Raw genomic sequence first — 12800 nt, 5'->3', positions numbered from 1 at the left:
TCTCGTTTATTTGCGTTAACTACCAGCCTGTTTTGTCACATATGTATTTTAACATGCACAGAGTTTTCCTGCTTCTCTGCTATTACTTCTTTCTTTGCATCTGAAATGCCCTTTTCCCTCGTTTTTACCTGTTGAAATCCTGCTCGACCTTATCATCAAAGACCTTAAAATGTAGATGACCATTGATCCAGAACTTCCATAGGAATTTCAGGCAGTGGAATAATCCTGAGGGTTGCGCATAGATACAGCTTCAAAGATGTTCACTGTAGCACTATTAATAAAAAGAAAAAGTAGAACCAACCTAAATAGATATCCAACTATATGGAACTGGTTTCATAAATCGTGGAATATCATGAAGAGAAACATTATTCAGTGAACAAAAGAAAAAAGTACAAAAGTGTTAGTGAATTGAATATTTATGATATATTCAAAAGCAAAAACTCAGGTTATAAAACTATCTGTATAAAAAGATTTTATTTAAAAATTATATCTTAGTGGTACCTCGGTGGCTCAATCGGTTAATCGTCCAACTTTGGCTCAGGTCATAATCTCACAGTTCCTGAGTTTGAGCCCCACGTTTGGGTTCTGTGCTGACAGCTCAGAGCCTGGAGCCTACTTTGGATTCTGTGTCCCCCTCTCTTTCTACCCCCACCTGGCTCTTGTTGTCTCTCAAAAATAAACAAAAAAAGATTATATTTTGTATGTATATAATATATATATTTGAAAAGGAAAGTAAAATGCTTAAACTTTTTTTTAAAATTTTTACATTTATTTATTTTTAATTTGTTTTTAACATTTTAAATTTGCTTTTGAGAGACAGAGCATGAGTGGGAGAAGGGCAGAGAGAGGGGAGACACAGAATACAAAGCAGGCTCCAGGCTCTGAGCTGCCAGCACAGAGCCCGACATGGGCTTGAACCCATGAACTGTGAGATCATGACCTGAGCCTATGTCAGACACTTTAACCAACTGAGCCACGCAGGCACCCCACGTTTATTTATTAAATTCAAATTAGTTAACATACAGTGTAGTATTGGTTTCAGGAGTAGAATTTAGTGATTCATCACTTACATACAACACCCAGTGATCATCCCAGCAAGTGCCCTCCTTAATGCCCATCACGCATTTAGCCCATCTGCCAACCCACTCCCCACTAGCAACCGTGTTTGTTCTCTGTATTTAAGAGTCTCTTCTGGTTTTCCTCCCTCTCCATTTATATCTTATTTTTCCTTCTCTTCCCCTATGATCATCTGTTGCATTTCTTAAATTCCACATATAAGTGAAATAATATGATATTTGTCTTTTTCTGCCTGACTTATTTCACTTAGCATAATACCCTCTGGTTCCATCCATGTTGCTGCAAATGGCACGATTTCATTCTTTTTGATCACCCAGTAGTATTCCATTGTATATACCACATCTTGTTTACCCATTCGTTGTCGATGGACATTTGGGCTCTTTCCATATTTTGGCTATTGTCAATAGTGCTGCTATAAACATTGGGGTGCATGTGCCCCTGTGAATCAGTACTCCTGTATCCTTTGGATAAATACTTTGTAGTGCAATGGTTGGGTCGTAGGGTAGTTCTATTTTTACTTTTTTGAGGAACCTCCACACCGTGTTCCAGAGTGGCTACACCAGTTTGCAAAAGTGTTCCCCTCTTTCTGCATTCTTGCCAACATCTGTTGTTTCCTGAGTTGTTAATTTTAACATGCTAAACTACTGATGGTGGTTGTTTCTGTGTAATAGGATTATGGGCGATTTTTATTTTCTTATTTTTATTTGTCCATACTTTTGTCCATACTTTATAACCATATGCTGCTTTTATAATAATAAAAAAGTGATTAACGTTGTTAAAATATCACTCTACCCACCCTCCCCAGGTCAGTTCAAACTCCATCCATTCCTGCTAGGGAAGGTGTTGGTTGGCCATCATCCCCGATGAAGGTGAGTGCCCTTTCCTTTGACTCTCCATCACAGTTTGTAACCACTTAGTGTACTTCCTGTATTTTTATTTATGAAATTGCTCCAGAGCAACCTCTGGGAATAGAACTTCATCACTGCGGTGTAAGGCTGACAGCTGCTCTCCTCCCTAGGGAGCACGGCCCGAGTGGGAGCACTCATACATCCCATACTCCACACCCCGTGGCAGGCAGCCAGCCAGGATGCAAGGCAGGGTGACTGGAGGTTAGTGGTTTGGTGGGTCACTTTTGCTAAGGGTCCTGCTCCTGTGTTTGGAGGTGGGGTGGAGTCTGGGAAGGCAGGCTGCTTTCCAAATTCCATTCCCATTCTCATGGAACTGGTGGTCTGATTAGGGAGATAAGGCATCAACATATCACGTTCATAAAAAAAAAAATACAAAAATTGCCAACAGATATCTTGTGAATAGTATGAGGGGAGAGGAAGGAGAGGTCACACAGGTCATGGCAGAGGGACGTGCTCCGGACTGTTAAAACATCAAGCCAATGCGATTAGATCCCCAGGCTATATATAAGTGTATCTCAAACACTCACGCAGCTCAGGGCCATTGGTGAATGTCTATAGCTTTCATTTCATAGAGTGTGCTTTTATACACAAAGAACTTCATAGAATCCCAGGAAAGCCAACAACCTCAGTGGAAATATTAACTCAGAAAAGGCTCCCTGGACAATTTTCAAATTTATTAACTGATCAACTGGATTTAATATGTAAAATTAAAGTCACTGGGCTTATACTGGCAAATGTAAAACTTGGTGGCATGGTCTACGACTTGGGATTTCTGTAGGTAATGATTTTAGTGGCAAATGGCCCGATTCTAGGTGTGCTAAGAGGAGTCAGGGGTTGGAGGGCTGAGGGCTCCACAGCCTGCACCTGCAGCCCCGGGTACTCCTCACACTGTGGCTGCTATAACTTCCACCCCAATGCGGTTTATGTGGCCCTTTGTGTGGCCAATCAGGAGTCCCAGCTGCATTCATCGCTGTTCCCCTGTAGTTAGAGAAAATAGTCTTTTAAAAAAATGTTTATATAATTGAGAAAGGGAGAGAGAGTGTGTGTGAGTGGGGTAGGACCAGAGAGAGAGAGGGAGAAAGAGAATCCCAAGCAGGCTCCTCACTGTCAGTGCAGAGCCTGATGTGGGGCTTGATCTGATGAACCGTGAGATCATGACCTGAGCCAAAACCAAAAGCTGGACACTCAACCAAATAAGCCACCCAGGCGCCCTGGCACTGCCTATTTAGATATGACACTGGAATTTCTATTTTATCAGAGTATAACACTCTTGACTGGAATATTAAGACTATAATGGGACACCTGGGTGGCTCTCTGCAAGGGAGGGATGTGGAGGATGATAGCAGAGAGGAGTGGGAGAAGAGGAAGGTCTTTCAGAGAATAGAACCAGTGAGCTAAGCACAGGAGGTGTCTGGGAGTGATGCTGGTGGGCAAGGAGCAGACATTCTGGGGTACACGGTGACGCCAGGGTTGACAGGTGCACAGCAGGGCCCAGGAGGCAGGTAAGTGCACTGACTATGGAGCATGAGGCCCCAGAAGGAGGGACCTACCGAAAAGGAAGAAGTAGGGGTTCTGGGACTCCCTCTGCTGCCTTCCTTTGGTGGCTTCTCTGTCCTTTGGCTGCTTCTGCCTTGCCTACACTGTCTTGGGGTTTAGGAGGGAGCAGCAGCATCCCGGGGAGTCAGAGGTCATGGAACCTGGACGTTGGGGGCCACTAGTCTTTAGAGGAGTTGTGTGGGCTTGGGAAAGAGGAAGTGCAAGGGGATGGGCTAAGATTTCAGAAACTTGACTTTGCTTTCTGAGCACATGGCACCCCTTGGATTCTTGTGTCACCTTGCCTTGAGGAAGGTTGCATTTAATTTGATTTAAAGCAAATGAAAGGATGTGGCATATCCCATGAATGCAAGTTTGTGGACTAAGGTTCGTAGTCCCCACAACAGATTTGAAGATTCAAGTTGAAAACTTTTGTAATATTTCTGGAAGGCTTATCCAAGAAACTCGTACCAGTATTGCTTCTGAGAGGGAAATTAGGGGGCCGGTAGGGTGACCAACTGTCCCAGTTTGCTGAGAACTGTCCCAGTTTTAGTAATGAAAACCCCATGTCCCCAAGAGTCCCTCAGTTCATAGCGAAGTAAGATCATTGTCATCCACCTGGGAGGAAGGGAGGTTTGACTTTTCGTTGTGCACCCTTCTTAACACTTTGTGTTTTGTACTTTTACTTTGGATCTATGGAACCTAGCACCTCCTCGCCACCAAAAAAGCATTAAATGATTCCTCAAACTCTCGCACATAAAAAAAACAAACAAAAAAACCCTTCATAAATAAAGGTTAAAGGTACAGGAAGAACGGAGAAAAACATTTGCATACTAATGTGAGGAAAACGGAATAATATTCTTTCTTTTTAAATTTTTTTTTAATGTTTATAATTTATTCTTGAGAGAGTTAGAGAAACAGAGCACCGGGCGTGGGGGGGGGGGGGGCGGTGGGCAGAGAGAGAGGGAGACACAGAATCTGAAACAGGCTCCAGGCTCTGAGCTGTCAGCACAGAGCCCGACACGGGCTCCAACCCATGAGCCATGAGATCATGACCTGAGCCGAAGTCGGACACTCAACTGACTGAGCCACCCAGGTGCCCCAATAATATTCTTAATCTATAAAGAGCTTAAACAAATAATCAAGAAAAGACAAACATCTCAGTTGAAAATGAGCTAAAGACACAAGAACTTCACAATAGAAGAGATACAAATGGAAATAGTAGAAAATATTTCCCAATAATGAAAGGAATGAATATTCAAACAATAATCGCATACCAGTATCTGCCAGTGAAGTTACCAAATAATAAAAAAGAATTGTCTTAGTTCAGCCTGCTGACTTAAAAAAAATTTTTTTTAGTGTTTATTTATTTTTAAGAGACATGGACAGAGTGTGAGCGGGAGGGGGACCAAGGGAGAGAGGGAGACACAGAATCTGAAGCAGGCTCTAGGCCCTGAGCTGTCAGCACAGAGTCTGACGTGGGGCTTGAACCCATGAACTGTGAGATCATAACCTGAGCCGAAGTCAGATGCTTAACCAACTGAGCTACCCAGGTGCCCCAAGCTGCTGGCTTTTTAATGGTATTTCGCTATTTAAAAAACCCCCACAGCCTGGGTGTCCTTAGCAACAGATATTATTTCTCATGGTTCTGGAGGCTGGAGGTCCAAGATCAGGGTGCCAAGAGATCCATTTCTTGGTGATGGTCTGCTTCTTGGCTTGCAGACAGTTGCTTTCTCACTGTGTCCTCACATGTCAGAGAGAGAAAACTCTCGTGTCTCTTCCTCTTCTTATCAGGGCGCTAATGTCATCATGGGCCCCACCCTCATGACCTCTAAGCCTAATTATTTCGGAAAGGCCCACCTCCTAATACCACCACATTGAGAGGGAGGGCTTCAACATATGAATTTTGGAGGACACACACATTCAGTTCACAATAATAATAAAATGCCCTGGGGGGCACCTGGGTGGCTCGGTCGGTTAAGTGTCTGACTTCAGCTCAGGGCACGATCTCACGGTTTGTGAGTTCGAGCCCTGCATCAGGCTCTGTGCTGGCAGCTCAGAGCCTGGAGCCTGCTTCAGATTCTGTCTCCCTCTCTCTCTGCTCCTCTCTCACTCGCACTCTGTCTCTCTCTCTCTCAAAAATAAACAAACATTAAAAAAACGAAAACAAAAATAAAATGCTTTGGAAGTGTAGATTGGCATAATTCTTGGCAGAATATATAAAAGTCTTAACAATTTTTGTGCCTTTGACCCAGTGATTTTTTTTTTTTTTTTTTTACTGCAAGGACTTTGTTTTAAGGCCATAGGCCACGTGCGCAAAAATGTGTGTGCAAGGATGCCAGTGACTCTGCTGCTTGTAAGGGCAAAACCATATGCTAAGGTCCCTGGCCTCAGGACTTTACTTAAAAAAATTTTTTCTTTTTTACATTTACTTATTTTTGATAGAGAGAGACAGAGCACAAGTGGGGCAGGGGCAGAGAGAGAAGGAGACACAATCCAAAGCAGGCTCCAGGCTCGGAGCTGTCAGCACAGAGCCTGACACTGGGCTTGAACTCACGTACCTTGAGATCATGACCTGAGTTGAAGCCAGAGGCTTAACTGACTGAGCCACCCAGGCGCCCCCAGGGCTTTACTTTTAAATGAAAATTTCAACCTTACAGAAAACTGCAGAGGATAATATAGTATAATAGTTACATAGATAATACAGCCAGATTGGTCCCATCTCAACATGTTTCCATATTTGCCTCATATTTTTGAAATGATGAAATAAATAAAGCATATACAAAGAGGAATACCCCTGTATGTACTGTTCTCTGGATTTCATCTTCTTTGATCCCCCTAGAAGCAGCCACTGTCTTGAATTTACTGGTCATCACACCGTGCATGTGTATGTTTAGTTTATTGGCAATTAAACATATTTATAAGCAATAGTATACAGTTTTCTTTTACATGGTCTTTAACTTTACAGAAATGCTAGCTCGCTGTAGAGACCCTCTGATATTTGCTTTTATTTCTTGCTCACCATTATTTTGGGGGATTTATCCATGTTGGTACACAGAGCCCAGATTATTTTTTGACTGCTATTTGGCATTTCATAGGATGAATGTATCGCAAGTTATTTATGCACGCTGTTGAAGTATATTTAGGTTGTTTACACGTTTTTGTGACTACATTCACTGTTGCAGGTAAACATTCTGTGCAAATTGCTTTGTGCACGTGGATGAAAATTTCTCCAGGGGATATGTCTAGAAGTACAATTGCTGGATCATGGGGAATTGCTATCAAATGTAATAGCTATTTCCACATTTTTCTCCAAAGTGATACACCATTTGTCGCAACAACAGCAAACAGGAGTTCCAGTAGCCCCACATCCTTGCCAATCTGATGGGTAGATAACCAATTGTGGTATTATTTTGGATTTTCCTGATGACCAGTGGGGTTGAATTGTTTTTCATATGTTTACTGGCCAAATGGGTTTCTTCCTTTTCTGTGAATTGTCTTTCTGTATTACTTATCTATTGCCACTGGGTTGTTTGTCCATTTTTTTTTTTTTAACTTAAAAAAATTTACATACAGGGAGGGATTCCTGGGTGGCTCAGGCAGTTAAGCGTCCAACTTTGGCTCAGGTCATGATCTTGCAGTTTGTGGGTTTGAGCCTCACATTGGGCTCTGTGCTGACAGCTCAGAGCCTGGATGGAGCCTGCTTTGCATTCTGTGCCTCCCTCCCTCTCTGCCCCTTCCCTGCTCACGCTCTGTCTCTCTCAAAAATAAATAAACATTAAAAGAATTTGACATGTAAAATTATATTAGTTTCAAGTGTACAATATAATGATTTGATATTTATATATATTGTGAAGTGATCACCACAATACATCTAGTTGATGTCTGACACCACCCATAGTTACTTTGTTTTTTTTTTCCTGGTAATGAGAACTTTTAAAATCTACCCTCTCAGCAACTTTCATATGTATAATATAGTATTATTAACTATAATCACCATGTTGTACATTATATCCAATGACTTATTGATTTGATAACTGGAAGCTTGTATCTTTTTACCCCTTTCACCTCTGGCCACCACCAATCTATGAGCTTGCTTTTTAAATTTTGTTTTTCTTTTAGATTCCACATATCAGTGAAATCACATTGTATTTGTCTTTCTTTGACTGACTTATTTCACTTAGCATAATGCCTACAAGGTCCATCCATGTTGTCATGGATGAGATTTCCTTCTTTCTCATGGATGAGAAATATTCCTATAAATGTACATACTACCTCTTCTTTATTCATTCATCCATTGATGGACACTTAAGTTGCTTCTATGTCGTGACTATTGTAAATAATGATGCAATGAATATGCATATATATTTTTGAGCGAGTGTTTTCATTTCCCTCAAATAAATACCCAGAAGTGAGGTTGCTGGGTCACAGGGCAGTTCTATTTTTAAGTTTTTGAGGAAGCTCCCATAGTGGCTACACCAATTTACATTCCCACCAACAGCACACGAGGGTTCCCCTTTCTCCACGTCCTCGCTGACGCTAGTTATTTCTTATCTTTTTCATACTAGCCACTGTTCATTTCCTACTGACAATGTTAAATTTCAAGTTGTCTGAACTATTCTTAATCTTTTGCTTTCCATATGGATTTTGATCAGATTGTCTAATTTCATGAAAAGTCTTGCTACATTTTGATTGGAGTTGCATTTAATTTATAGAGTAATTTGAGGATTATTGGTATGTTTACATTATTGTGGTTTAGTATGTATGAACACAGTGTACCTTCCTATTATGTTTTCTTTTATGTCTTGTAACAAAATTTATGATTTTCTGCATAATGGTATTATACAGATTTTATGGAATTTATCCTTTTTTAAATAACAGTATCCCTCTTTTTATTTCTGATATTGTTTCCCTTTGTTTTCTTTCCATTGTTTTTTCTTTTCTTTTTAAGTTTATTTTTTTTAGTAACCTCTACACCCAGCTATGGGTCTTGAACTCATGACCTCGAGATCAAGAGTCATGTGCTCTTTCCGACTGAGTCAGCCAGGAGCCCTTGGAATTCATTCTTAAGTGCCTTACAGTATTTCTTTCGCTGACAGAGTCACTTTAAAGATTGCATTTTATAATTATACAGGAACATAATAGATTTTGAAAATTCATCTTGTTTTAGCAAACTGCTGAATTCTTAATAAGATTCTTTTATGTCAATTCTCTGAAATTTTTCTATACCGATAGTCTTATCTTCAAATAACTATTTTGCTTTTCCCCATCAAAGTTACATATATGTCCTCGTGTTTTGCTACTGTACTGGCCTGAATGTCTGATTCAATGTTGACTAGCAGTGATGATACGGGACATCTTTGTCTAACAGTTTTTAAAGGGAAAGTGGCTTATAATTTACTGTAATTGTGAAGTTTGTGCTCTTTCTTAGGTCAAGAACATTCCTTTATTTTAGTGGCTAATGTTTTGTTTGCTTGCTTTCCTTAAGTGAATGTGGTTTACTTTTACCTAAAGCCTTTTCACTTTGCCTTATAATTCGATAATTTTTAAAATACTTTTGGAGTTTATATCATGAAGTGCACATAAATCTATAATTATCTCTTCCTGGGGTGTTCATCTTTTCACCAACTTTTTATCCTCTTTATGTCTAAAGATGACCTTTATCCTATGTCTGTTTTGTCTGATGGTAGTATAACAATCTTTCTCTTGGTTACCATGACCTTTTGCTTTTTTTCCCCGTGCAGTCTTGTGTCTTCATGTTTTAGGTCTGTCTCTTGAACGTTGCTGGATTGTGTGACTTTTAAAAGAAATCCAGTCTGAGAATCTTTCTTTTTACTGCTGATTAACAATGTTTAGATTTAAAAAAAAATTTTTTTTAAGTTTTGGGAGAGAGAGCAAGCAGGTGAGGGACAGAGAGAGGGAGAGAGAGAGAGAGAGAGAGAATCCCAAGCAGGCTCTGCACTGTCAGCATGGAGCCCAATGTGAGGCTTGAACTCATGAATTGTGAGATCTTGACCTGAGCTAAAACCAAGAGTTGAACACTTAACTGACTGAGCCACCCAGGCACCCCACCAATATTTGGATTTTTGTGTGCTTTAAAAAAATTGTTTCTTCAATGTTTATTTATTTTGAGAGAGAGAGAGATAGAGAGATAGAGAGCCAGAGCCAGAGAAGGGGAGGGGCCGAGAGAGAGGGAGACACAGAAACTGAAGCAGGCTCCAGGCTCTGGGCTGTCAGCACAAGAGCCTGACATGGGGCTCCAACTCATGAACCAGGAGATCATGACCTGAGCTGAAGTCAGAGGTTCAACTGACTGAGCACACCCTGTGTGCGATCTTAATTCACGCTATTTGCTCTGCTCTTTTCATGTTTTTTATTTATTTATTTTTTTCTAGGTCAATCTAGTTTTATTTATTTCTTGTTTTTCCTCGTTGGTTTGGAAAAGTACATTCAATTCTATATTCTATTCTTTTAATAACATTTCTTGAAATTTTGGTATTCATGGTAGATTTAACCAAGTCTACAGTTATTACGTCTTTCTTTCTCCTGAGCAATTCTAGGACATTAATATACTCTCATGCTCCTCACCTACTCCTCATCTTAGGTACTATTGCTGTCTGGTATTTTGGTTCTATCTTATTTTTTTTTTTAACTCTCTAATTAATCATTGTGATGGTTATTATTTGTTTTAATTTTGTTTTAGCGTTTATTCATTTTTGAGAGACAGAGCATGAGTGGGGGAAGAGCAGAGAGAGAGAGGGAGACATAGAATCTGAAGCAGGCTCCAGGATCTCACCGGTCAGCACAGAGCCCGATGCGGGGCTCAAAGTCATTGACTGAGCCACCCAGGAGTCCCTGATTGTTACTATTTTATGCAATCACTGCCTGCTCCTATTTGCCTCTGTATTTGCCAATTTCTTGGTTTGCCTTTTCTTCTGGAATATTCTTTCTGGGTTTAATTTCCTTCTTCCTGAAGTACTTTCTTTAGTAGTTCTCTCAGAAAAGACTCTTCTTTCTTTGTTTCTTTCTTTTTTTAAGTTTATTTATTTATGAATAAATATTACGAGAGATCACAAGCGGGGGAGGGGCTGAGAGAGAGGGAGACACAGAATCTGAAGCAGAATCCAGGCTCTGAGCTGTCAGCGCAGAGCCTGACCCGGGGCTGGAACCCAACAACCACAAGATGGTGACCTGAGCCAGAGCTGGATGCCACCAACCGAGCCATCCAGGTGCCCCTCAAAAAGGACTCTTCATGTTAAACACACTGTCATTTTTCTCAAAAGTGTCTCTACTTTCCCTTAACTCTGAAAGATAATTTAATTAGGCAGAATGCCTCTCCCATGCCCCTCTGAACTTTGTATGTTTCTTCTAGCCTGCCGGAGTCAGCACCATTGTGCCTGAGGATCAGAGTGTGGAGGAGTTAGTGCCCCTGGGGAGCAGCCCTTGACAATTAATCACCCGTGTAGGTTTAGAAATGCCCGTGCTCTCTTGACCCAAGAGTGGGTTAATTCTGAGCATGAGACTCACCCTTTCTCCAGACTTTCCTCACAGGATTAAGCTCAGATGCCCACGTGGCGGCTGTTTCAGAAACATCTTTTGCTGGCTGCTCTCCCTTCCCCATATCACGTCCCCACTTCCCTTCTGGTGTTTCCTGCTCTGCCAAATAAATGATCTGCACTAGAATTCTCAGGGCCTGCTTCCGGGGAGGCATGCAAGCAAAGGCACGGCATATAGACGTCTACATTGAAGGACAATCACTCAGCATTTCTCTTTGGATTTTCTCATTCTGTTTCTTAACCCATCTCTCATTGTTCTCATCTCCTTATCTCTTTGAATAATTTCCTCAGCTCTATCTTCCAGCAGTTTGTTTTCTTCAGGAATGTCTTGTTTGTATTTGGAGTTTTCAATGAATTTACTATGTATTCTCATTTCTTAAAGTTCTTTTTCAAGCCTTCCTGTTCTCTTCTCATTATGTCTTTTTCTTTTGTGTTCTCAATTCCTGTTCTTTAGTCTATGATAATTTGAAACACTTTGGTTTTTTTCATCTCTACGTGATCACTTTACTATCTGAAGTTCTTAGAGGATCTAATCCTGCTTTCGGTTGTGACTGCCTATTCTTGCTCACGGTGGATTGTTTTATCAAGTGTTTTGACATTTGTGATTGTGAAGTGATCCCTTAGAGAACTTTATCTGTGGATATCAGATATCTGTGGATAACCTAGGAAGAAGGTTTATCTTTCTTATTTTTTTATTTATTAAAAGTTTTTTAAATGTTTGTTTATTTTTGAGAGAGAGAGACAGAGCATGAGCCGGAGAGGGGGCAGAGAGAGGGAGACACAGAATCCCAAGTAGGCTGCAAGTGTGCCGACAGCTCAGAGCCTGATGTGGGACTTGAATTCATGAACCATGAGATCATGACCTGAGCTGAAGTTGGACGCTTAAATGACTGAGCCACCTAGGCGCCCCAGAAGGTTTATCTTTTTAGTGTTTATTTATTTTTGAGAGAGAGAAAGAGAGAGAGAGAGAGAGAGAGAGAGAGAGAGAGAGAGAGAGAGAGAGTTCGAGCAGGGTAGGTGCAGAGAGAGAGAGAGGAACACACAATCTGAAGCTGTCAGCACAGAGCCTGACATGGAGCTTGAACTCAGGAGCGGAGATGTCACGACCTGAGCCGAAGTTGATTGCTTAACTGACTGAGCCACCCAGGCTCCCCAGAAGGTTTAGCTTTTTAGATAGATTTTTTAACTTTGTTTCTGCCAGGAGCCCCAGGTACTGGCCTAAAATTAACTTCTGTGTCAACTTCTCAACTTGGCAGTTCCTGGACCATGTGGTAATGTCAATTTGAACCTGAAACCTGCATGAGTGTAGGCCTATGGCTACAAATTCTAGAGAAAGACTTTACTTTTCCATCTCCAAAACCAATGGAGATAGACAAACTCCTTATCTTCTATGTTGATGGCTGGAATTTTTCCTGGCCCACCCTTTGGAAGGGTTCTCTTCAAGTATCAGCTTCATGCAGGAGTCTTGTCCAGCTGTCTGGCTGGGTCAGGCCCAGAGCCTCACTTCCTGTTCTTGCAATGCCTGGCCTCAAGCCTGGAGTGTACCTGGACTCACTAAACCTGTGGGCTTGCGCCACTTCCCGCTCTTGGGGATCCTAGATCCTCGGAGATGTTCATTATTTTGCTCCCAGTTTAGCTGTGCATTCAAAAAGCATTTGTCTTATTTACATGGCATTTACTTACTTATTTATTTATTTATTTAAAAAGTTTATTTAATTATTTTGAG

Source organism: Acinonyx jubatus, chromosome B4 (genome assembly GCF_027475565.1).
Source record: "Acinonyx jubatus isolate Ajub_Pintada_27869175 chromosome B4, VMU_Ajub_asm_v1.0, whole genome shotgun sequence".
Lineage (NCBI taxonomy): Eukaryota > Metazoa > Chordata > Mammalia > Carnivora > Felidae > Acinonyx > Acinonyx jubatus.
The sequence above is the reverse complement of the archived record's forward strand: the minus strand, read 5'-3'. Positions refer to the sequence as shown.